The 25,867-nt window shown below is 37.1% G+C and overlaps 1 long non-coding RNA gene across 6 annotated transcripts in view; it reads right to left on the bottom strand.

Annotated features, from left to right (window-relative positions):
- LOC141384236 (uncharacterized) overlaps window positions 1-25,867 on the bottom strand; it is a 94,626-nt gene that overhangs the window by 38,153 nt on the left and 30,606 nt on the right. Inside the window, exon 3 of one of the 6 annotated variants that reach the window (XR_015476051.1) lies at window positions 16,879-18,610. The exons of the other annotated variants lie outside the window; for them this stretch is intronic. This is a non-coding gene — a long non-coding RNA (uncharacterized LOC141384236). Of the gene's footprint in view, window positions 1-16,878; window positions 18,611-25,867 lie in introns of those variants that run through there. 6 annotated transcript variants of the gene reach the window in all.

The following is a 25,867-nucleotide window of genomic DNA, read 5'->3' as shown; positions in this document are numbered from 1 at the left end:
AAGAATACTTTTTCTGTTCAAACAAACAGCAGGTCATGTGGTATTTTAAAGTTTAATATTGTGTTGAAGTCTCCAACAACAGGTTTACTTCATCAAAAGTAAATATAATAATAATAATAATAATAATAATAATAATAATATTATCAGAATATTAATTTAATATTATTAATTCTGGGCTGAAGTTTTCTAAACTCCGCCCTTCCAAAAGCCAGCTCTGCTCTGATTGGTCAGCTGGCACAGTCTGTTTTGATTGGCCTTTCTGTATTTATTCTGTGGTCCAAAATGCTCACAGTTTATGCAAATGAGTTATTTTGATCAAGCCAATCAATTCAATTCAATTCAATTCAGCTTTATTTGCTTTTACAATGTAGATTGTGACAAAGCAGCTTCACATAAATTGTCATAGTAACTGGATCAGAAGAATACGTTTTGGTTAAAATAACCTGCAGGTTATATGGTATTTTAAAGTCTGCTAATATTGTGTTGAAATCTACAACAGGCTTAAATGCATTAAAAGTAAATATAATAATAACAATTTTCTTTAAATATTAATTTAATGTTATTAATTCTGTGCTAATCTCCGCCCTTCCAAAAGCCAGTTCTGCTCTGAATGGTCAGCTGGCACAGTCTGTTTTGATTGGTCTTTCCATATTTATTCGGTGTTCTAAAATGCTCACAGCAGGTGGGATTATGCAAATTAGTCCTTTTGATCATGTAGATTGGAAGCAAAATTAATTTCACATAATACAACACAACCACAGCCAATCAGAAGAATATATCTTTGAACAGCAGGTCATATGGTGTTTTAAAGTCTGCTAATATTGTGTTGGAGTCTCCTACAACAGGTTTAACTGCATCAAATGTAAATATTATTGTAATAGTAATAATAATTTTCTCAAAATATTAATTTACTATTATTAGTTCTGGGCTGAAGATGCTGAAATTGCTCATTTAAACCATTTGCCTTTAAAAAGGCTTCGCAAATTAAAAAAAAAACTCTACAATACACTCACATTTTACTTCCCTTTCATTATGTTGGTGACTGTTTTGGCCCCATTGACTTACATTATAATGACATTTTTTTATTGCAATGCCATGACAGCATATAATCATGCGTTCTTGATTGTTGCCAGTTTTCCCTGTTGAGAGGAGGGAAAATGTGTTATTTTTGATCTTGATAACTTGAAATCTCTTGAGATCTTCTTATATGACTATTGCAGATTCGCACACTGCGGTATCGATGTTGAAAACATATATTGTTCACCCCTAGGTATAACATAATTTTTAGCGGTTTTAAAACCTTGACTTTTGAAACCGGTTATCATCCCATGCCTACATCAGATGCAGAGACCCAATAACCTTCAACCCCATGTGGACGGCAGATTCAACACCCGCCCGGGTCTGTCCTCTCCCCGAGCGGCGTCTCCACATCCGTAATGAAGACGGATGAGCAGAAAACACTCACTCCTCCCCAAACGACCGTCTGCCAACATCCATCAGCGGCTCAGTGACCAGCATCAGGACTCCAGCACATCCCTGTGATCTCCAGTGCTGTATAATTCAGGCTCTGGATCAATACAGACACTCAGTTCCTCTCCATTTAGCCTCCCAATTCACAGCTGCTCAATGGAGTTGATTCCTGCTTTCTCTTAAAGACAAGAGACCCCAAATTTACACCTCTCAGGATTGCTGTCGGCCCTTAAATGCCTTCATAAATGCAACAACCCTGACAATTCTCAACCTCTCAAACTGACTAGAATTACACACTGAAGAAGTAGAAACAGTTTTCACTCTGACACCGCCAGAAAATCAATTACACAAGGAAAGGGCAAGTCATTCTGAAGGCGAAAGATAGTGAATTCTTGCAAGACAAAAAGAAATATATTTGTTTAATTTACAAAATCAACGTGAATTCAGCTCCTTGTTTCTTTTGCTAACTAACTAACCAACAAACTAACCAATTAACTAACCAACCAACTTGACGACAAAAAAAATAAACCAATAAACAAATATTAGAGCAATAGTTGATTAACACAAAGCTACTAACCAACCAACTGACTATCCAAATAAATGAATAAATACAAATTGGAAATGGCTAATTAACATAGAGCTACAGTACTGACTAACCAACCAACCAACCAACCAACCAACTAACTATTTACAGCTGCTCAATGGAGTGGATTCCTCCTTTCTCACAGAGACAAGAAACCCAAAATTTACACCGCTCACGATTGCTGTTGGCCCCTAAATGCCTACATAAACGCAACAACCCTGATGATCAAACTGAATAGAATTACACAGTGAAGAAGTGAAGAACAGTTTTCACTCTGACACTGCCAGAAAATCAATTACACAAGGAAAGGGCAAGTCATCTTGAAGGCGAAAGAAGCAAATTGTGGTTTCTTGCAAGACTGAAAAAAATATCTTTGCTTAATTTACAAAATCAATGTGAATTCAGCTCCTCATTTATTTTGCTAACTAACTAACTAACTAACTAACTAACTAACTAACTAACTAACTAACTAACTAACTAACTAACTAACTAACTAACTAACTAAGTAATCAACCAGTGAACCAACCAATTAACCGAATAGACAAATACATTTAGAGCAGGGGTCTCAAACTCAATTTACCTGGGGGCCGCTGGAGGCAAAGTCTGGGTGAGGCTGGGCCGCATAAGGGATTTCACAAAAAAAAAAGTCCTCAAATGTCATTATTAACAGTTTTAATTATTTCTTATGAACATGAAGTGTCCTGAACATTAATAGAACATTGAGTGAAGATTATGTTCTTCTGAACATAACAGTTCTTCTGAACATGGCATCTTTTGCCTACTTCTTGCTGCCAGAGACTTGACAGCGCTTCTTCTCACAAATCTGAACCACATTTGTCTTTAGAGCGGAAGCAGTTGAGACCCTCAGTATGGCTTGAAGATGATCATCATTAAGTCTAGACCTGTACTTTGACTTATTGAAGTCCTATGGAAAAAAGTGGGGGAACTCACTCAAAACTTCCATTCCCTCACCTAAAAAAAGGCATATATATGTATAAATAAAACACCCCCACCCCACTCCAGTCACATCAGTCTGTACCAGTCTGTATCTACCTATAATATCAACACAATCTCTGGCACGTGCACACATAGGGCTCAACCTGTGCAGAGCACATACCCTTTTTAGTCTTGCATAGAAAGTGCCCTTCCAAAATGATCAAAAGTGCCCCCGCGATGCGACACACCCTCGGTCCCACCCTTCAGTAGGCGCGCGATAACACCGCTCTTGAGTACGCGCGCGACAACACAGCTGATCAGTACACGCGCGACAACACAGCTGATCAGAACCCGCGCGTCAACGCGCATTGAGTGACAAGCGCGCTGTGTACGGATAGAATCAGCGGAGCTGGGAGCGCTCTCTCTCCCCGCTCCGCTGATTCTGTCAGTGTACAGCGGTCGGCGCGGGCCACAAAATATTGCACTGAGGGCCGCAAATGGCCCGCGGGCCGCGAGTTTGAGACCCCTGATTTAGAGCAATACTTGATTAACACAAAGCTACTATCCAACAAACTAACCAGCTAACTAAGTAACTAACTAACTATATAACTTAACATGTTAGCACTAATCATGGCTACTAATCAACCGTCCAACCAACTAAGAAACTAAGTAAATAACTTTTTTAGCAATAGTTGATTAAAACCATCAAACTAACTAACTAACTAACTAACTAACTAACTAACTAACTAACTAACTAACTAACTAACTAACTAACTAACTAACTAACTATTATAGCAATAGTTGATTAAAACATTGCTACTAATCAGCCATTAAACTAAATAATTAACTATTACAGTAATAGTTCATTAAAATTTCACCATTAATCAGCGATCTAACTAACTAACTGACCAACCGACCGGCTAACTAACTAACTAACTAACTAACTAACTAACTAACTAACTAACTAACTAACTAACTAACTAACTAACTAACTAACTAACTAACTAACTAACTAACTAACTAACTAACTAACTAACTAACTAACTAAACAATTAACAACCAACCAACCAACCAACCTACCAAACAACCAAACTAACTAACTAACTAACTGACTGACTGACTGACTGACTGACTGGCTAACTAACAAACTACCTAACTAACTAACTAACTAACTAACTAACTAACTAACTAACTAACTAACTAACTAACTAACTACCTGACTGACTGACTGACTGACTGACTGACTGACTGACTAACTAACTAACTAACTAACTAACTAACTAAACAATTAACAACCAACCAACCAACCTACCAAACAACCAAACTAACTAACTAACTAACTAACTAACTAACTAACTAACTAACTAACTAAATAACTAACTAAACAAACAACCAAACTAACTAACTAACTAGACAAATTACCACAAAGCTAATAACCAACCAACCATCCAACTAAATATATAGAGCCATGCTTGATTAACACAACTTACATTTCGTGATTAATCATGATCAATTACAAAAAAGTGTGATTAATTACGTAATTTTTTAAATATATATATAAATAATGTAAAAAAAGTAGTAAAATAATGGACGCTCATAACTGATTTAGTCGTAGAGAGCCCCATAAACAAACAAAAAAACAAACAAAAAAAAGTAATAAGAATTTTAACTAGACTTTATCAATTATGTCTGTGCCAGAAATGTGTACAAATTAGCACATCTGATTAAGATTGCCTCATTTAGCTAAATATAATTTTAGACAACTTCATTCATTCATTGTCTTTCTGCTTAGTCCTTTTATTCATCAGGGGTCGCCACAGCAAAATGAACCACCAACTATTCCATCATATGTTTTATACAGCGGATGCCCTTTCAGCTGCAGCCCAGTTATGAGAAACACTCATACACTACAGCCAATTGAGTTCATCAACTCCCCTATAGCGCATGTGTTTGGACTGTGGGGGAAACCGGAGCACCCGGAGGAAACCCACGCCAACACAGGGAGGACATGCAAACTCCACACAGAAATGACAACTGACCCAGCCGAGACTCAAACCAGTGACCTTGCTGTGAGGCCACAGTGCTAACCACTAAGCCACCATGCCATCCCTTTAGGAAACCTACAATAAAAAAAGTCTTCAATTCTCAATGCAATCAATTATTAATCCATGCAAGTACAGCAACAACTACTGGCTAACTTTAAACTCCATTCACCTGCTCGGTTCTCTAATCCACACGCTCACACAAGCTTATGCTGATGAATGACCTTGCTCCAGGTGATTCCAGATGCGTTAGCGCTTTTAAACATCAGCTTTTCTCTAAAACCAGCCGCTGACGTTTTCCTGCATCCAATCGATCACCGAGATTAAGCAACATTATTTGGCCAAGCGGCAGAAACGGAGGGCTTTAAATGAGGACTCTTGTTCACCACAATACTTCAGAGGGACCAAACGAAGCCTTTCAGAGAGAGAGAAAGCAGCATGAAAACACAGTAGGACAAAGTTATGAACATGGAAAAGCCACACAAACACTTTAACTCAAACTCACGCAGCGCTCAAGACAAGAGCAATATTATTGGAAGATTTTGCAACGGGCGCCATGGCAACACGACAAGCGTGCCTTTGGAAATTGCTATCAGGGCATTTAAAAGGGAGAAATAAATATACAAAACCACTAGCCAAGGTGTTTCTGTCAAACAAAAAAAGCAGAGCTTGAGGTTTAGCTAGGCAGCGATAAGCCGGACAAAGCTATCGGCTGGCGGTGCGAGCGGTTCCGGCGTCTGGCCTCTGATGGTTTAACAGCAACGCAGACTCTCTTTTTTCTGCTGGATTAAACTCTGAGATTCCAGAGGAGCGCTTGTGTGTGTGAAGAATGAGGATGCAGATAAGCTCAAACACAGGTCCAGCGCTCATGCTTTATCATGTGTGTTCGACTCGTTCATTCCACACTTGAAAAGAAAAACAGAGTCAAGCGCATAGAGGAGCAGATTTAAAGGGACACTTCATACTTGACATTTACTCTGAAGAGGTTCCAAGCAGTTTCTTTTTTCTGTTAAAGACAAATGTAGATATTTTGAAGAATGTTGAAAACTGGTGTCCACCTCCATATCCATCTCTGATATGCAAATTACATATGACATAAAAGTTCATAACTGGATATTATTCAGTCATTTTCTTTTCATCTTATTCCCTTTATTAATCAGGGGTTGCCACAGCGGAATGAACCGACAACTTATCCAGCATAGGTTTTACACAGTGGATGCCCTTCCAGCTGCACTCAAACACACTCATTCACACACAAACACTATGCATAATTTAGCCCACCCAATTCACCTGTACTGCATGTCTTTGGACTGTGGGGGAAACCGGAGCACCCGGAGGAAATCCACGCCAACACAGGGAGAACATGCAAACTCCACACAGAAATGACAACTTACTCAGCTGAGGCTCGAACCAGCGACCTTCTTGCTGTGCGGCGACAGCACTACCTACTGCGCCATTGCGTCGCCCATAACTTGATATTACATATATCAAATTTTAATCATATATGAAATATATATTTCAAAATGTTAGCTACAATTTATATAAACTCACCGGCCACTTTATTAGGTACACCTGTCTAACTGCTCGCTAACGCAAATGTCTAATCAGGCAATCACATGGCAGCAACTCAATGCATTTAGGTATGTAGACATGGTCAAGACGATCTACTGCAGTTCAAACTGACCCTGCAGGCACAGGAAGTCAACATGACGCCATATCGACGATGTACCCCAACTTTGTGGGGATGTTGGATTTTATTTGGAAATGAAAATTGAGTTGACAAAAGATCCCAACATCAGGCTAATGTTAATGTCCAACCTAAAATCAATGTCTAATCATGTTAGATCACTATGACATCTATCAGACGCTGGATTTTGGTCACTTTCCAAGTCAACCTAAAATCAACCAAATATCAACAGAATTTGACGTAAGACGCAGGCCAGACATAGAATTTTGGTCACCTGACGTCATGACGTAAATCTAACCTAATATAATAATATAATTTTACAATGTTGTGTGTCTGCTGGGAAGCATCCGAATAGGGAAGAAAGGGGATTTAAGAGACTTTGAACGTGGCATGGTTGTTGCTGCCAGACGGGCTGCTCTGAGTATTTCAGAAACTGCTGCTCTACTGGGATTTTCATGCACAACCATCTCTAGGGTTTACAGGGAATAGTCTGATAAAGAGGAAATATCCAGTGAGAGGAAGCCAGAGGTCAGAGGAGAATGGCCAGACTGGTTCCAGCTGATAGAAAGGCAACAGTAACTCAAATAAGCACTCGTTACAACCGAGCTCTGCAGAAGAGCATCTCTGAACACACAACACGTCCAACCTTGAGGCGGATGGGCTACAGCAGCAGAAGAGCACACCGGGTGCCGCTCCTGTCAGCTAAAAACAGGAAACTGAGGCTACAATTCACACAGACTCACCAAAACTGGACAATAGAAGATTGGAGAAACGTTGCTGCTCTGATGAGTCTCCATTTCTGCTGACACATTCGGATGGTCGGCTCACAATTTGGCCTCAACAACATGAAAGCATGGATCATCCTGCCTTGTATCAATGGTTTAGGCTGGTGGTGGTGGTGCTATGGTGTGGGGGAGATTTTCTTGGCACAGTTTGGACCCATTAGTACCATATGAGCACTGGTCAACGCCACAGCCTACCTGAGTATTGCTGCTGACCATGTCCATCCCTTTATGAGCACAGTGTCTCCATCTTCTGATGGCTACTTCCAGCAGGATAATGCAGCATGTCATAAAGCCTGAATCTTCTCAGACTGGTTTCTTGAACATGACGATGAGTTCACTGTACTCAAATGGCCTCCACAGTCACCAGAGCTCAATCCAATAGAGCAGCTTTGGGATGTGGTGGAACGGGAGATTGGCATCATGGATGTGCAGCCGACAAATCTGCAGCAACTGTGTGATGCTATCATGTAAATATGGAGCAAAATCTCTGAGGAATATTTGCAGTAGCTTGTTGAATCTATGCCATGAAAGATTAAGGCAGTTCTGAAGGCGAAATGGGGTCCAACCTAGTACTGGTAAGGTGTACCTAATAAAGTGGCCGGTGAGTGTATATATATATATATATTTAACACAACAACTGTGCCTTTATATGTCAAATTAGCACATATCAGTAACTTCAGTAACTTGTATGAAGAATTTGTTGAGAATGAAAGATGATAGGAGCTTAAAAATAAAACCTAATTAATATTCAATTCCTGTTGGAAATACGTTATCATACTCAATCAACAGTCTGCAGGACCTTTAAGGAAACATTTTGAACAGGGGTGTGCTTTTCTAAAGTATATAAACCATGTGTGATGCAATTTCCTATAGTTAAATTGAAACAGGATGAGCATTAAGAGATTATTAAAAGGTAATGAAACTGCTGAACGTTTAGTTTTATTCTCCAACTCAAAGTTTTACAGAGGCAGTCTGTCAAAGAAACACTGGCAGAGAAACTAAATCAAATATAAAACCAAAAAAAGGACAAACGCACAGAAACAAAAACACATCCGTCTGAGAGAAGCTGTTCACTCGCACTTTCATGAAGAAAGCAAATGTCAGGCAGAGAACAAACTCTACATGTCGGCGCTCATATGCTATAATCCAGAATCACAAACTGCAAAAGGGAGAAACGCTGCTGACAAAACATATTTATCAAACGCACAGGTACTGTTTATTTTATGAGGCACGCTTGATTGGCAGTTTGGGGACGGCGAGCAGCGGCTGATAACACACACACACACACACACACACACACACACACGCACACACGCGCGCGCGCGCGCACGCAGTCAGTCTGAGTGTGTAATGACACATTCTGTGACCCGCGTTCAGTCAACACACACTCATTTCAACATAAACGCAGGACGATTTAAATAATGCAGCATGTCATTATCACATAAGACAGCTTGAGTGTTTATATACAGCATGGGTTATGCATATTTACACACATGCAGCTCCGCTTGCTGATTTTACTGTATAAACATGCGGGCAGATGAAATATTACTATTTATTTTAAATCACGGTTTTCAAAAGTGACTTCAAGATTTAGATGCACATTCAGATTAGCTTTTGTATTATTTTTGCGTCATTTAATTGGTGTTTATTTGTGCAAAACTCACTCATGCACAAGCGGCTGCCAGGGTGTTGATATGCTGTTGCTAAGGTGGGTGCTTTTGGCCAGCACTTGTTTCTGATTGGTCATTCATTTTCTTATCGGCTTAGTCCCTTTATTAATCTAGGGTCGCCGCAGCGGAATGAACCGCCAACTTATCCAGCAAGTTTTTACACACCGGATGCCCTTCAAGCCGCAACCCATCCCTGGAAAACATCCACACACACATTCATACACACACTCATACACTACGGACAATTTAGCCTACCCAATTCACCTGTACCGCATGTCTTTGGACTGTGGGGGAAACCGGAGCACCCGGAGGAAACCCACGCGAAGGCAGGGAGAACATGCAAACTCCACACAGAAACGCCAACTGAGCCGAGGCTCGAATCAGCAACCCAGTGACCTTCTTGCTGTGAGGCGACAGCACTACCTACTGCGCCACTGCCTCGCCCTCTAATTGGTCAGTTTGCATTTAATATACTCAGGTCATGTGACCATCAGGAAGAACGCAGCATCTCATTTCTCAGAGGACGTGTTCTCTGCCCTCGCGGTCTCCCGAGTTCGTTCTTCGGAGGACACTTGGCAAGACCAGTCTCCACAAGAATTCAAGTCCGTTCTCTGTGTTCTAGTAATTGAGAAACAGTCCCAACTTTTGCAGCGAGAAACGCCTCTGAAGCAGTGCCGACAGATCCACAATGCAGTTCAGCAACGCCTGACGTCACCCATTCAAAGTGAATAGGAAGTGTTGAAGCTGACGCCCTGTGTGAATGGGGCAGAAATGTTTTCCCATACAGAAGCAAATTTCTGTTTTATGTAGGAACAAAAAACCTAAAATAAATGTGCCATAAAAAGAAATTCAGCTAATATGTAATAATTATGAGAAAATGCTTTGATTAAAAAAATAAATATGAATAATAATATAATATTAATAAAATGACTAAAATGTCTGTGTAATGAGGTTCACGGCCCTTTGGCCGCTGGGAAGAAGGAGGCAGAGAACCGACGCAGTTTTAAAATGATTTATTAATAACAGTAACAATAAACCAAAACAAACGGACGGCAGCTCCCCGCGGCGCCACAGCACCCGCGAGACCTATATAAGACGGGCCGGGAGAAAAGGAGATGGAAAAAAAAGGAGGAAGACAGAGTAGACCGAGAAAGGGGAGAGAGGAAAAAAAAAACAAAAATGGGGTTCGGTTCTCCAGACGCGCTGCCACTCGGTCCTCCACCAGCTGAGAGATGCGACGACGTGCTGGGAGCCCTGTGGAGGAATCTATCCATCCGTCCGTCTTCTGGTGTCCGGCGGCGGTTCTCCTGGCTGGCTGGCGGCATTTCTGGTCTCCTGGTCTGCTCCCGCTTTGGTGGATGGATGCAGGCTCTGGCATCATGGCGGATCGCGGCGACTCCCCCCGGGTTCTGTGGGATGGCTCCCTTCAGCACTTTCCCTTCCGGTGGTGAGCCCCGCGTCCCCTGCTCCTCCCAATGCTGGGAGACGGCAGCAGGCAGATCCTTTCCTCGCCAGCCTCAGGCCGCCCCGGCACTCTGGGCAGACGAACGGGTTTCTCCCCCACTCGAGTTAACTCCCGAACACTCGCCCCCTCTCTCAGCGGCAAGGGCATCTGGACAACGCGTCCCTCCTTCTCCCGGGTTTCAGCACCACTGTAATGAGGTTCACGGCCCTTTGGCCGCCGGGAAGAAGGAGGCGGAGAACCGACGCAGTTTTAAAATGGTTTATTAATAACAGTGCAGCAGCTCCTCACGGTGGCAGCCGTCTAAACCAAAACAAAAAACAAACTGAAAGCAAAAGTAAAATATGTCCGGGCCCGGTCCTCTCTCGGCTTCCTCTGCCATCGGTCCTCCTTTTAAGGTCCAGAGCTCCTTTTGTGGGATCCGAGGCAGGTGCGCACCGCAGGTGTATCCACTCACGCGGTGGCCTCACCCCGTTCCCACGGCTCTCGGCCACGCCCCCTCGCCACAGTCTGCATGTGATGAAAATAATTTATAGCATCAGCAATTCAAATTCCTATAAAGTTGTGAGATTATTAGTTAGTCATTATGAAAAAAATACTTACAATAATTAAAAGTTTATCATAATATTAAGCATTTATTCCCTAATAACTTTGTTCAAACTGTACGGAGGAGTTTAGCTGAAAAACACGTCTGATCTAAAGTTAATTTGCCATCAGAAATGTAAGCTTTTGTTAGCAGGAAGTTGCTAGGCAACAAAGACATTCGTTTTCAAAGGCGAGAGAAAAAGTAGCAGACACTGAACTGCATGTGGTCAATCTGACCGCTCGGCCCATTCAATACAGAAACACTCAGCACTCTTTTGTGTTGTGTAATTTTGTTAAAATAACAGTGTTTAAAAAGTGTTTCGGTAGTTCTAGTGTTATTGAGGGAGGCTAAAATTGATATCATTAAAAAGAAATAGCTGAATGAATGTGATTTAATAATAGCACCTATTACTGTGTTTTATAAGAATCAAGTAAACTCAGAAAGCACTGAATTCGGTAAATGAGCACAATACACTTCATTCATTTTCTTGTCTGCTTAGTCCCTTTATTAATCCAGGGTCGCCACAGCAGAATGAACCGCCAACTCAAGTTTGCCCTTCCAGCTGCAACCCATCTCTGGGAAACATCTAGACACAGTCATTCACAACACACTCACACTCATACACTACGGACAATTTAGCTTACTATAGGTAAGGTAGAATAAGTAGTGAGTAAATTGTCATTTTTGGGGGGGGTGAACTATCCATTTAATATTGTATTTTTCTCACTGTTGCTCATTGACTCCCCTAATTAACCAAAGTTATTCTAATTAACCTACTTTTAAATCGCACTTTAAGGAAATAAACCTTATCTTTAGGTGTAAAACTCGTGTGCATGATGCGGTCGGTAGTCAATTATAGCCCGGTGTCCTCATTGCCAATGCTCTGGATGTTAGGAAAGGTTGGACAGACGAGTGAAGGTTGAATCGCAGACGTCCTCAAAAGAAAAGTCCCGAATAATTTACATGTAAATGAACGCAGCAGAAAAGCATGTAGGTCACAATTGAGCTTGTCCTAAATGATAATGGTTAAAGTAGTTATTAGTGGTGAATCCTGACGTGTGTAATGATCCCTGAGCGGGAACGTTTAGATCGCTCCAGAAAAAAAGACGGACAGAAACGCACACGTGTTCGCTGGAGCGTTCGCTTACAATCAGAAGGTCATGATGAGGAAGAAGAAAACCGCACTAAATACTCAAGAGGAAGAGCTTTTAGTGACTCTTTCAACCTTCATATCATTTATTTGAGTTGCACATTAAGCACATAATCATTTCACTCTGAGCTCATGCTGTGCTGCGTTCACTGAAAATCTTATACTTTTCAAAATATCCATTAATTAACATCGACAGATTGTGATTTATGGGTGACGCGGTGGCGCAGCAGGTAGTGCTGTCGCCTAACAGCAAGAAGGTTGCTGGTTCAAGCCTCGGTTGGGTCAGTTGGCGTTTCTGTGTGGAGTTTGCATGTTCTCTCTGCCAGGCACGTGCACACATAGGGCTCAACCTGTGCAGTGCACATGCCCTTTTTAGTCTTGGATAGAAAGTGCCCTTCCAAAACGATCAAATGTGCCCTTTGGACAGTCTCTGCATGGGCCTGCTCTCTGCGTTTGCATGGGTTTCCTCTGGGTGCTCCGGTTAACCCCACAGTCTAAACACATGCGGTTCAGGTGAATTGGGTAGGCTAAATTGTCCGTAGTGAACATGTGTGAATGAGTGTGTGTGGATGTTTCCCAATGATGGGTTGCAGATAGAAGGGCATCCGCTGCAAAAAAAGTGCTGGATAAGTTGGTGGTTCATTCCGCTGTAATGACCCCGGCTTAATAAAGGGACTAAGCTGACAAGAAAATGAATGAATGAATTATTTTTTGTAGCTTTAATTCCAGTCAAACTAAAAATATATATAAATATAATAGTAAATATTGTGGAAAAACCTTGCTCACTTGGGAAACAATTGTTAATAAATATATATTTATTGTAAATAAATATATATATATAAATATATAATTGTAAATATATATATATATATATATATATATATATATATATATATATATATATATAAATAAATAAATAAATAAATAAATAAATAAATAATATATATATATATATATATATATATATATATATATATATATATATATATATATATATATATATATATATATATATATATATATATATATATATATATATATATAACAATCAATTATTTTCATTGACCCAAAATGTTTGGAAACTTATCTGTTCAGTTGAAAAATAAATTGGTTCATATGCAAAAAACAGCCATGAAAATTATATAGAAATAAAACAACACAAGCCTATACAGACTCTATATGCACAGGCGGCTATGAGAAGAGCAATACATATTAGCGCTGACTCTAAACATCCCCTTTCAGTGAATATCAGCTGTTACCATCAGGAAAAAGACTGAGAATGCCGATGTGTAAAACTAATCCGCTTGTTAAGTGTGACGTCACGCGAAGCGGCTTTCGGGTCCAAGCGCTCTATTCCACTATATTGGGAGACTGATGAAATGGTAATAATAAAAGTTTACAAAGCGATTTAATATTTTTGAAAATCACAATCGCAATATATATGTTTATGCCTAATATACGATGGCCAAAAAGTGATTCATTTTTTATAAATGATATTATAAATTTTGGTATTTGTTATGCAGCAAGCCCAGAGATTGTTGTGTGCACTATGACTTTATATGAATTAACTTTAATGTGTGATATGAATAAAAAGTAATCATAAACGAACAATTTCTCAACTCAAATGACTGGTGGCTTGGACCCGGAAACAGTATTACATACAGTACGTCACCAACACGTCACCACTTTACAAGCGGATAGACTGAAGCTTTTGTTTGTTCCTACCTCGATAAAACTGTTGAACTCTACCAATAACACTGTTCCTGTAGAACGTTAGCACTTGACTGGGTTCTGTGTTTTATATATTTATACTTATATACGGTCTTATTCTGTAAACAATGTATGTTCTTAACTGTTTGTTCTTAATTGTTTTGTTGTATTTATTTTTACCGTCTGTTTAGAGCAATGTTGTAGCACATTTTTTTGCCCAAGACAAATTTCCTTTTGGGGACAAATACAGTTTATCCTATCCTATCCTATCCTATCCTATCCTATCCTATCCTATCCTATCCTATCCTATCCTATCCTATCCTATCCTCCCCTATCCTATCCTATCCTATGTTATAAAGGGATTTTTTTTGCCATGTATTGCCATCAAATAACACAAATAATTGCAGATAATCTATTATTAACACTTCTAGTTCAATTTTTAAGTATCCCTGAAATAGTACACTGCAAAAAATGCTTTTCTTACTTGCATGTTTTGTCTTGTTTCTAGTCCAAATATCTAAAAATTCCTAAATCAAGAAGAATTTTCTAAACAAGCAAAACAAATTGCCTTGTTTTGAGAAATAATATGCCAAAATTAAGCACTAAATTAACTTGTTTCATTAAAACAAGCAAAATAATCTGCCAATGGGGTCAGCAAAATAATCTTACGTCAAAAGAAAAAACAAGATAAATTATCTCACCCCATTGGCAGATTATTTTGCTTGTTTTAAGGAAAAACTCAATTAAAATTGGTATATTATTTCTCAAAACAAGCCAATATGTTTTGCCTGTCTAGAAAATGCTTCTTGATATAAGAAATTTTAGATATTTAGACTAAAAACAAGACAAAAAATCTAAGCAAGAAAAGCATTTTTACAGTGTATTTTCTAAATCATAATCATAAATCTTAATTTTGTGTGTTTTTAATGTGCATGTCATGGATAAAACATCATTCCCTTGTTGTTGTAGATGCAATGCACACCGACAGCATTCACAATGAGCACAAATACAATAATTGACTAGCACCTGCATCATATACACAGCTTTTGACACTGAAAGACACCAGTTGCATTGAGAACACTTGAGAGCTCCTGAAGTGCTGCTATTGTCACTCAGCTTGTAAATATCGATCTGCTTTTCACCAAACAGCTGGAAAATTCTTTCTCTGAATGCATGTAATGACGAACGCCTGCGTGTTTGTATATGAGATTGCTTTCGGCTCCTAGCTTAATACAATCCCCATAATGCATTTTGTTCCAGTTGATGAGGAAATAAGGTTTGGGTTTGTCTGTAAAAAGCGTGACATGTGGAAAGAGAAGTTTAATGGGGCACTCGCTGAGACACTTTCTGAATGGAGACACATGATTGAAGTAGTTGTTTTCGTCAGTGAAAAGGACACACTTAATGTTAAAGCTGAAGGCACATTTAGGCATTATTATACGATTTTCGATCTTCTCTTATGCAGTTACGAAATATATCGTCATTTCCAAATGTATAATGTGACTTTGAGGAGATTGTGCTTTGATTAACACAGTTACTCATGATGCTTTTGTTGTTTTATTGCTCAAAAGGATTGCTATTTGAACAAATAATTGGAGATAATCTGTTGCGGTGACACGGTGGCTCCAAAGACATGTAATTCTGGCAAATTACCGGTAATGTTATAACTTATCTTTCTGGAAAATAGCCGGAATTAATTTACAGGTATTTTCAAAAAGGGCCTGTTCACACATACAGAGCTTTCAGGAATATTGCAGGTTATTTCCGGAAAGGTCTGTATGTGTAAAGGGGCTGTTGTTCAACAATTAACCAATGCGACTATAAAAGCAACTTCACCTCAGTAAAGCAGGCTAGGCGGAATAGCGCTATTTACTGATGATTTGTTGTTAAACTAAATATAAATCTACATTATTTGCTGTAAAAGGACCTTATGATACTAAAAATAGTCGCATCAATCTATCGACAGGAGATTTCAGTGGCTGAACAACACTTCTGTGCATATAACCAACACAATCTCACGGCAATTCGTAACTTTTTCATTTAGTGGCTAATTCGTATGAATTCATACGATCTAATTCGTACAATTTAGTACGATTTGCTTATCCCCCAATGACAGTTGGGGTTAGGGGTGGGGTTAGGTGCCACGCCTCCTTTTTAAAATCGTATCATTTCGTACGACTGAAATCGTACAAATTCGTAAGAATTAGCCACTAAACTGCCAAAACGTAAAATACTTACGTTTTCTCGTGAGATCAGGCTGATATAACCCGTTCATAACAACACAATCTACACCAGCTTGGACTAAAATGGTTTTAAAACAGGACATTACACGCTATAAAAAATATCTAGCTTACAAATTGTTAACTCGGTTTAAAATTGTAAGTTCCGTGGACATATTTTTGAGCTCAGAGTTGAATTTACTCATGAAAACAAGTTAATTGCATGTTTGGAACTGTTCAATGAAAATAAAAAAGTCAGTAGAGGAGACTTTAAATTTAGATTTCTTCACTTGAGCGTCACTGTAAAAAAAGTTGAGTTGACTTTGAAAGTTAAAAGTTGAGTTGAGTTAAAATTTTCTTTGGTGTCAATCCCTGAATTTTCTTCGGTGATTGAGTTTGTGCCAAATTATTCAGTAAAGTATACTTGACACCAGCCTTTTCAGTCAACATAAATTATTCGTGTTTCCCCAGGGTTCCCCGGTTTCCCCCCACCGTCCAAATCATGCAGCTTAAGTTAACTGACTAACTCAAATCAGCAGTATAGATGTAACGACGGGGAGTGACACCAACAACAGAAGGTAGGATCCAAATGCAGGTTTATTCAAAGCCAGGCAAGCGATGGTCAACACAGGTGCAAACGGATCTATACAGGCAGTCCAGAATCGTAGTCAAACACAGGCGAGAGGTCAGAAGGCAGGCGGCTAAACAGGAGAACTGGATAAACAAGGCTAAGATCAAAACACGGGAAACCAAGACTAGGATAACGCGTTGTAATGTAACCTTACAGATAAACAAGACTCGGCAACATGTGTGTGGAAAAGAGGGGTTTAAATGGTCCAAATAATCATTGTGTGAGTGGCTTCAGCTGTGAGAGTGCAATCAGTGTTGATCTGGAACCGGTTGTGTGTGTGGCATGACTGGGTGTTGTAGTCCATAACATGGCAGATATGTAGTTCAATGAGTGTGAATGTTTGCGTGTGAATGTTTACCAGCGACATCTGGTGGTTGTTCGCTGGTGAACATGACAATAGACATGCTCCTAGCAAGTAGTTATCTCTTAAGAGCGACCACTATCTGTTCATTAGCTACTACAGCAGGGGAGTTTTTCAGATTTACTTCAGCTCAAACTCCCTTTTTGTCTTGCAAATGGGAGGGAGCCCCGGACTCGAGGATCTTATGAGCTCAGGTCTCTCTCCTGGGACAGCATGCCAAACAAGCTCAATCATCAGCTAAGTGTCAGCTCTTGAATCATTATTATAGGAATGTGAAGAGACTTTCAACCTGCACAACAAAACATGCTTCTGAGAACAATCACTTACTGCATTTTTAAGTAATTAATAACGTCATTAAATTACAATTTTCTAGTAGTCGACAGTAATTTGTAATCTATTACTTTTTAAAAGGAACTCGCCCAACATTGTACATAAAAGTCTTTTGCCCTTGAAATGTTTGGTCTGCTCCACAGAGGCTGCTGGTCGGATTCCCGGGAGGTTAAAATATCACTGGATTTCACACTTTTTGTTTTTATTTTTGATCCATGTGCAAATCAAAGTGTGGAGCTGACGGACACAAATGAAGTCCTCTCACCTCTCCGTGTTTCATGCATTTTATTTTGAGCTTATTCCACTGTACTGCAGTCTCACAGGAGCTGATTACGTTTGTTGCCTTGCAGGACTAAATTGCTGAATTGTAGGCGAGAACAGGCCGTCTGAGAGGAGACGCTACTTTGCTGTTTTTTTAATAATGCATGTATGAATCACAAATTTGACTTTACTTTGAAGCAACTGTGCATTTTTGTGTTATGCAAAAGTGTTTACAATGCTGCCAAATAAAGCTACACTACCTGACAAAAGTCTTGTTGTGGATCCCTGTTGGGAGAGCGACAAATAATGACTTGACTTCTTGTTGATCATTTGGAAAAGTGTCAGAAGGTGGATTTCTCTGATGAATCATCTGTTGATTTGCATCCCAATCATCACCAATACTGCAGAAGACCTACTGGAACCAACATGGAGCCAAGATTCTCACAGAAATCAGTCAAGTTTGGTGAAGGAGAAATCATGGTTTGGGGTTACATTCAGTATGGGGGCGTGAGAGAGATCTGCAGAGTGGATGATCAACATCAACAGCCTGAGGTATCAAGACATTTGTGCTGCCCATTACATTACAAACCACAGGAGAGGGCAAGTTCTCCAGCATGATAGCGCTCCTGCTCATACTTCAGCCTCCACATCAAAGCTCCTGCAAGCAGAGAAGGTCAAGCTGCTCCAGAATTGGCCAGCCTAGTCGCGAAGATCTCTCGCAAGCCCCCTGAAAATAATGATTTACAAGTTTGGATGAGTAAACACTGACTGGATTTTCAGTTTTTTGTGAACGATCCCTTTAAACTCAGTCTGAGATTATACTGTAAGACTTCACATCCGCTGAAGGTCTCTGTCAGTCACTTCCAAATGCATCCTGAAGTCTCCAAAATCAGTTTGCATTGAGAATAAAGTGAAGGAGCCACATGACGCTCAGTGTATGGCCAATAGCGCTTATTATAAGAGTCCCAGCGGAAAACACTCCACATCTGAAGAACCAAACATCACGACTGAATAGTGTTTGATTAGCACAAACTAAAGTCAGGCTTAAAACGGAAACTATTTGACCCTTTGGTGATCTCCTGGTGCAGAGTTCACCTTCCTCAATAACTCACAGCAGGACTTTGACTCGTTTTATTGATTTGTGATGAATTTTCTTGAGTTTGAGTGATTGTGTTTGACCTGCGATCTCTTAAAGCGCTGCAGAAAACACTTTAACCCTTCCTAACATGTTCAGTCTTGCTTTTGGCTGAATTCGGTGGAGTTTCTGACGTCTGTTTATGATTACTAACAGCACAGATGCTCCAGCTTTTGAAATATATTTAACATCTTCAAAGTTTATAAAAAGCTGAAGGTTGCTTGCTTGATTTCATCCTTTGTGCTTCTGCTCCAATCACTTACAGAAAGAGTTCAGACAAAAATAATCATTAATTATGTTTTTATTTACTCATGCTAGTGTTGGTCCTGTGCTGTAACAAAAGAACATAAAGAAGGAGAATTTCTTCAGGTTTTTTTCATATTTTGTAGAAATTGGTTGGTAAGTTTATCAATTTGTTTGTGGAAGGCAACATTGAGTAAAATAGTACATTTTCAATATATATATGTTCTTAGTTGAAGAGAAAATTATCTTGTGAAACTGTAATTCACCCAGATTTCCCAAGTGATGTTTAACAGATATTTACACATTTCTACACATAATAGTTTTAGTAACTCATTTCTAATAACTTATTTATTTTATCTTTGCCATAATGACAGCACATCATATTTTACTAGTATTATTTGCTAGATACTAGTATTCAGCTTAAGAGTTCAATCAATCAATCAATCAATCAATCAATCAATCAATCAATCAATCAATCAATCAATCAATCAATCAATCAATCAATCAATCAATCAATCCACCAACATCCAATCAACCAACCAACAAATCAACCAACCAACCAACCAACTAACACCATATGTAATTAGTTAACCAATCAGCAATCAATCCATTAACATCCAACCAACCAACCAACCAACCAACCCAGTCAACCAACCAACCAACCAACCAACCAACCAACCAACCAACCAACCAAACAACCAACCAACCAACCAACCAACCAACCAACCAACCGAGTCAATCAACCAACCAACCAACCAACCGAGTCAATCAACCAACCAACCAACCGAGTCAATCAACCAACTAACTAACCAACCAACCATCCGAAGCAGTAAACCAACCAATCAACCAACCAACCAACCAACCAACCAACCAACCGAGTCAATCAACCAACCAACCAACCGAGTCAATCAACCAACCAACCAACCGAGTCAATCAACCAACTAACTAACCAACCAACCATCCGAAGCAGTCAACCAACCAACCAACCAACCAACCGAGTCAATCAACCAACCAACCAACCAACCGAGTCAATCAACCAACTAACTAACCAACCAACCATCCGAAGCAGTCAACCAACCAACCAACCAACCAACCAACCAACCAACCAACCAACCGAGTCAATCAACCAACCAACCAACAAACCATCTGAGGCAGTCAACCAACCAACCAACCAACCAACCAACCAACCAACCAACCAACCAACCAACCAACCAACAAACCATCTGAGGCAGTCAACCAACCAACCAACCAACCAAAGAACCAACCAACCAACCAACCAATTAATCAATTAATCAATCAACACCATATGTTAATGTAATTAATCAATAAGCGAAAATACTGAAATACCTTGCAAAATGTTCCCTTTTTGATCTCAAAGTCGTATTTAATTAATAGAATCAGTCATTTTGTCCTTTAAAACAGTAAATATGGTGTTACGCTGCAGTTCGACCATTGTGCTTATGGCTGTATATGAACTATATGTGAAATGTTGAGTCAATAATCACCTTTGTCTTCAATATTCCTTTAAAAGTCTCACGAGATTCATTTTTTTTCTCTCAATTCTGGTGTATCTTCTGAAAAATCTTCTGAAATGTTTCTTTTTTATTTCAAAGATTATTGGACTGTCGAAATCCCGGAAGGACTGATTATAATCAATAATTATTCAATCATTTTGTTCTTGAAAATCATATTAAAACTTGTAAATGTTCTGTTTGCATCTTGACCATTATGATTACTACTGTATGACTCACATGTTGAGTCCACAATCACTTTTGTCTTCATCATCGTCTTTGATGACTGAAATTTAATCTTCCAGCTCCATCGACCGATGTTTCTGACTGAGACTGTTTTTATTGTTCCTCATCAGGAGATTCAGATGTTCAATCGGAGATAAAGTCGATTCTCAGAGGCATGCACAAAAGCTCTGTGTTTGATTTATACTGTATGCATCTCTTCTGGAAAACAAATGAGCGATGTTGTACGTGTGTTTGTGGCGTGTTGATGAATGTGAACACACAGATATGCAGTATATTCATCTGAAGGGTGGTGAGGTTATCTTGACTGTGGGCGAGTGAATACATTGAGCAGTTTAGACCAAAGCTCTGCATATAAATCACTCATTTGATCACAGGATTATTCTCGGCTGCTGTAAGTCTCCAACAATTGATGAATATCAGGTTAAAGCCACGTGTGGACGACTGCAGCAACAAATCAATAATCTCCCGAAATAACTCGCAGAGGTTACAGATATACTGCAGATACAGAGAGAGTCAAGACTGAATAACGGGCACTCGTCAATTGGGAACCAATTAACTAATTGGTTTTGGTACTAATTTACTTTTGATTTTGCTAGCCACCGTGCCGCCCATAGTTGATAAATAAGATTTCATATTCCCATATCGCTAACACTACATAACTGCACACTGTGAATAATCTATTAAGTATGAAAACATTAACAGATGTTAGTAAGCAGTTTATAGATACAGCTCATAATGCTGTCTTATTGACTTATAAACACATTTATAATGTGCCTAAGGTTTGTGTTTTCATACTTTATTACTAATTAATTGATCATTACTAAATTCAGTATTGCATCATTTACAAACTAGTTATTTAGGAATAGTGGGTGCTATTTTAAGAACATTTAGGATCCATAAGTAAATGATTATTAAACTATTCTAATTAACAATTATAAATCTTACTATTCAGGCACATAGTAATGTTATATTACTAAAAATAAAGGAATATAGTTACTGTACATTTTAATACATTTATTAACTCAACGTCATCCAGTTTTGTAAAGCTAATCTAAAGTGAGGACTATTTATACTTTATAAATCCCTTATAAATTATATTTTTATTTTATTTTATATATTTCTATTCATTTGAAAATACACAAGTGAAAAATAAATATTTGCAATCTTTACTAAAATAAAATTACTGTACAGTTTAAGCATCACTAAATAACTTTGAAGTATTTTAGCATAATATTTCGTTAAATAACATGTTGTTTTATCCAGTTTTATTATTTATTGCTAATTGTATTTTGACACTCCTGTTATTCGGCAATGTTTAAACTTCACAGTAATGTTTTTTTTTTTTTAGATAAGATTGCAAACATTTATTGTTTATTTGATACCGATATATATATATATATATATATATATATATATATATATATATATATATATATATATATATATATATATATATATATATATATATATATATATATATATATATATATATATATATATACTTTATATATAAATAAATAAATAAATATATTTATACAGTATATATATATATATATATATATATATATATATATATATATATATATATATATATATATATAAATATTTCATTTAGATACTACTACAGTTCACACTATAGTATAACAATCATGTAAGCACAGCAAACATTTAACATCCCAATATATATATATATATATATATATATATACACACATACATACATATATATATATATATATATATACATATATATATATATATATATATATATATATATATATATATATATATATATATATATATATATATATATATATATATATATTGGGATGTTAAATGTTTGCTGTGCTTACATGATTGTTATACTATAGTGTGAACTGTAGTAGCATCTAAATGTAATATCTAAATGCACAGCAAACATTTAACATCCCAATTTCCATCCCAAACCCCATCAACAAACACAAGGAAACTGGGAAATTAACTACTTAATTAATTAATTATTTATGGCAAGTTATTTTCCATAAATATTGTATATATAATAAGCATTCAAAAACATGCAAATCTCAATATTTGAAACAAAGATTTATTTCCGAGTTATTAAATATAGATAAATTATTATAGACAAATGTGTGTGTGTGCGTATTTTAAAGGTTAAAAGACTATTACAAACGAGACTGAAACATAAGCTTAGAAATAATTTCTTTAATTGAATGATCTACTGATGAATGTCAAGAGCATTTAATTTAATATGTGACCTTATTATTTAGTAAGCAGTGTCATTTAACATGCAGAAGGACCTCAGTTAACCACGATAAACTCACAGTAAGCGAGTCTCTGTAAAATGGAGACTCACTTCTCAACACTCTCCGCTCTGCTGATTACATCTGTTGTGTTTTTAAGGACTCCTGTTTGATTTAATTAAAAAATAGTGTGCTAATTAGTCTGTTAATGGCTTTCACACTCTTGTCCCTATGACTAATTCTCTAGATGACAGTAATTAGGCCCTTTTTAATGTTTCCTGTGGATTCCTGCTTTCAAGTGCTGCTTTGTTGTCCTGCGATTTGTCTTTTCTCGAATAGGAAATATAGTTTATAGTGGGATTTATGCAGTGCTTATTGTTAATATTGTGATTATTGTTATTACAGTGCAATATTGCTTAAAGAAAGAAAATGTTATTTGTGTTTCTTTAAAAAAAAAACATGTTTTATTTATACCAAGGTTTCTGCATATATCGTAATGTCAAATTTAATTTTTAAAGACCTTTTTAAGACCAATTAGTATTAAATTTATGACCTATATCACAATAAACACATACACATAAAGAGAAAATGCAAAATCACTAAATTAGTGGTAAAATAAATGTATTCAAGTTAAACAGTACTAAAGACAGGTTAAATGCACTACAGAAAAAAACAAACAAACATCTTAAGGCTGATTTATACTTTCGCCTGGTGCCGCTTGGCCCACCTTACGAAACAGACGAGGCTTTTACTTGACGAGCTTTTACTTGCCGTCCATCATCGTTTCACATTAGACATCGTACATCACCCAACCCTATACAACACCGCGAAAACCAAACAACAACACCAAAAAACTAATTTAAATGAGCTTTAGATGTAGCGTTACATGGACATCGAAAAATAAGACCTGTGCAGAATTATTTAAGACTTAGAACAACAAATTTAGGACTTTTTAGGGACTAAAACTTTTTTTTAACGATTTTCAAATTTGAGACTTTTTAAGACCCTGCGAAAACCCTGTATACATTATATTATGTTCATGTTATAATAATAATAATAATAATAATAATAATAATAATAATAACAATAATATATATATATATATATATATATATATATATATATATATATATATATATATATATATATATATATATATATCACAAGCCAGGTATGTGACTAAAAGTTTCAAGAAAGAATTTTTTTTTTCTTAGAAAAAAATAAGTTTATAATATATATTTTTGTTTGCAGTTTATTTAAAGTATATTTAACTATCACACAAAATAATTTGATACTAGTTAACCTAATAAACTCAGTTACCACATATGAATTTTAAACAGAACAGCACCTGTATTGTAAACAAGTATTTATTTTTATGACATACATATAATACTGCATATATATATATATATATATATATATATATATATATATATATATATATATATATATATATATATATATATATATATATATATATATATATATATATATATATATATATATATATATATCACAAGCCAGGTATGTGACTAAAAGTTTCAAGAAAGAATTTTTTTTTTCTTAGAAAAAAATAAGTTTATAATATATATTTTTGTTTGCAGTTTATTTAAAGTATATTTAACTATCACACAAAATAATTTGATACTAGTTAACCTAATAAACTCAGTTACCACATATGAATTTTAAACAGAACAGCACCTGTATTGTAAACAAGTATTTATTTTTATGATATACATATAATACTGCATATATATATATATATATATATATATATATATATATATATATATATATATATATATATATATATATATATATATACACACATACATACATACAATGCATAGCTGCATTGAAAAGTAGACACTTCAAGCTTTATGAAGATATGCGTCTCATGTCTGGGTGTTTTGTTTCGCGGAGTTTCAGTGCATTTTACTGATGCGTTTCTAAAAACAGTTCACAGAGAGAGAAAAGACAGAATGCCTACACTGTTTATTATCCTTGTTTTGCAAAAGCACACACATTTGTTTTTGTTGTGAGTGTACACATTTAAAACTAGACACCCAACAGATTGGATTGATGTATTGATCTTATTTGTACGATCAAAACTGAAAGTGTAATTTAGGTTCATTTCAGCTCAATGAGGTAAACACTTGTCAGAACGAGTAAACGCGGTCTTCGACCCCAGGGGGTTAAACAAGCTCATACTCGACAAACAAAAAGTGAAATCAATGAGGAGGCATGGAGACAACACAAAATTGAAAAAAATGTCAAAGTCAAATTTATGCATATACAATATATTTTCCCAACAAAATATTTGAGTTCTTGATGATGAGAAATAATGAGCAAAATATGACATTTTTGTTGAGTTTAGTGGCATTGTTTACATTTTGCTCATCAATATGGCTGATTATGTGTCATGAAAACACTCTGTAGTCTTTTTGTCAGCAGCAGAGATGAAAATATTTATATTTGTCCTTAAATGAAAGCTGAACACTTCAGATTAAAAAAACAGGTCAACAGAAAGAGGAGGATCATTTAGCTCAAACTTTAGAAGCTTAACTTTAGTGACCCGTTCTCTGCTGATGGAGTCGCTCTGAAAGCGT

The sequence above is a fragment of the Danio rerio genome, chromosome 1, assembly GCF_052040795.2.
Source record: "Danio rerio strain M-AB ecotype USA chromosome 1, GRCz13ab, whole genome shotgun sequence".
In the NCBI taxonomy this organism is placed as follows: Eukaryota; Metazoa; Chordata; class Actinopteri; order Cypriniformes; family Danionidae; genus Danio; species Danio rerio.
Note: the sequence above shows the minus strand (reverse complement) of the source record. Positions and strands in the feature narration are given on the sequence as shown.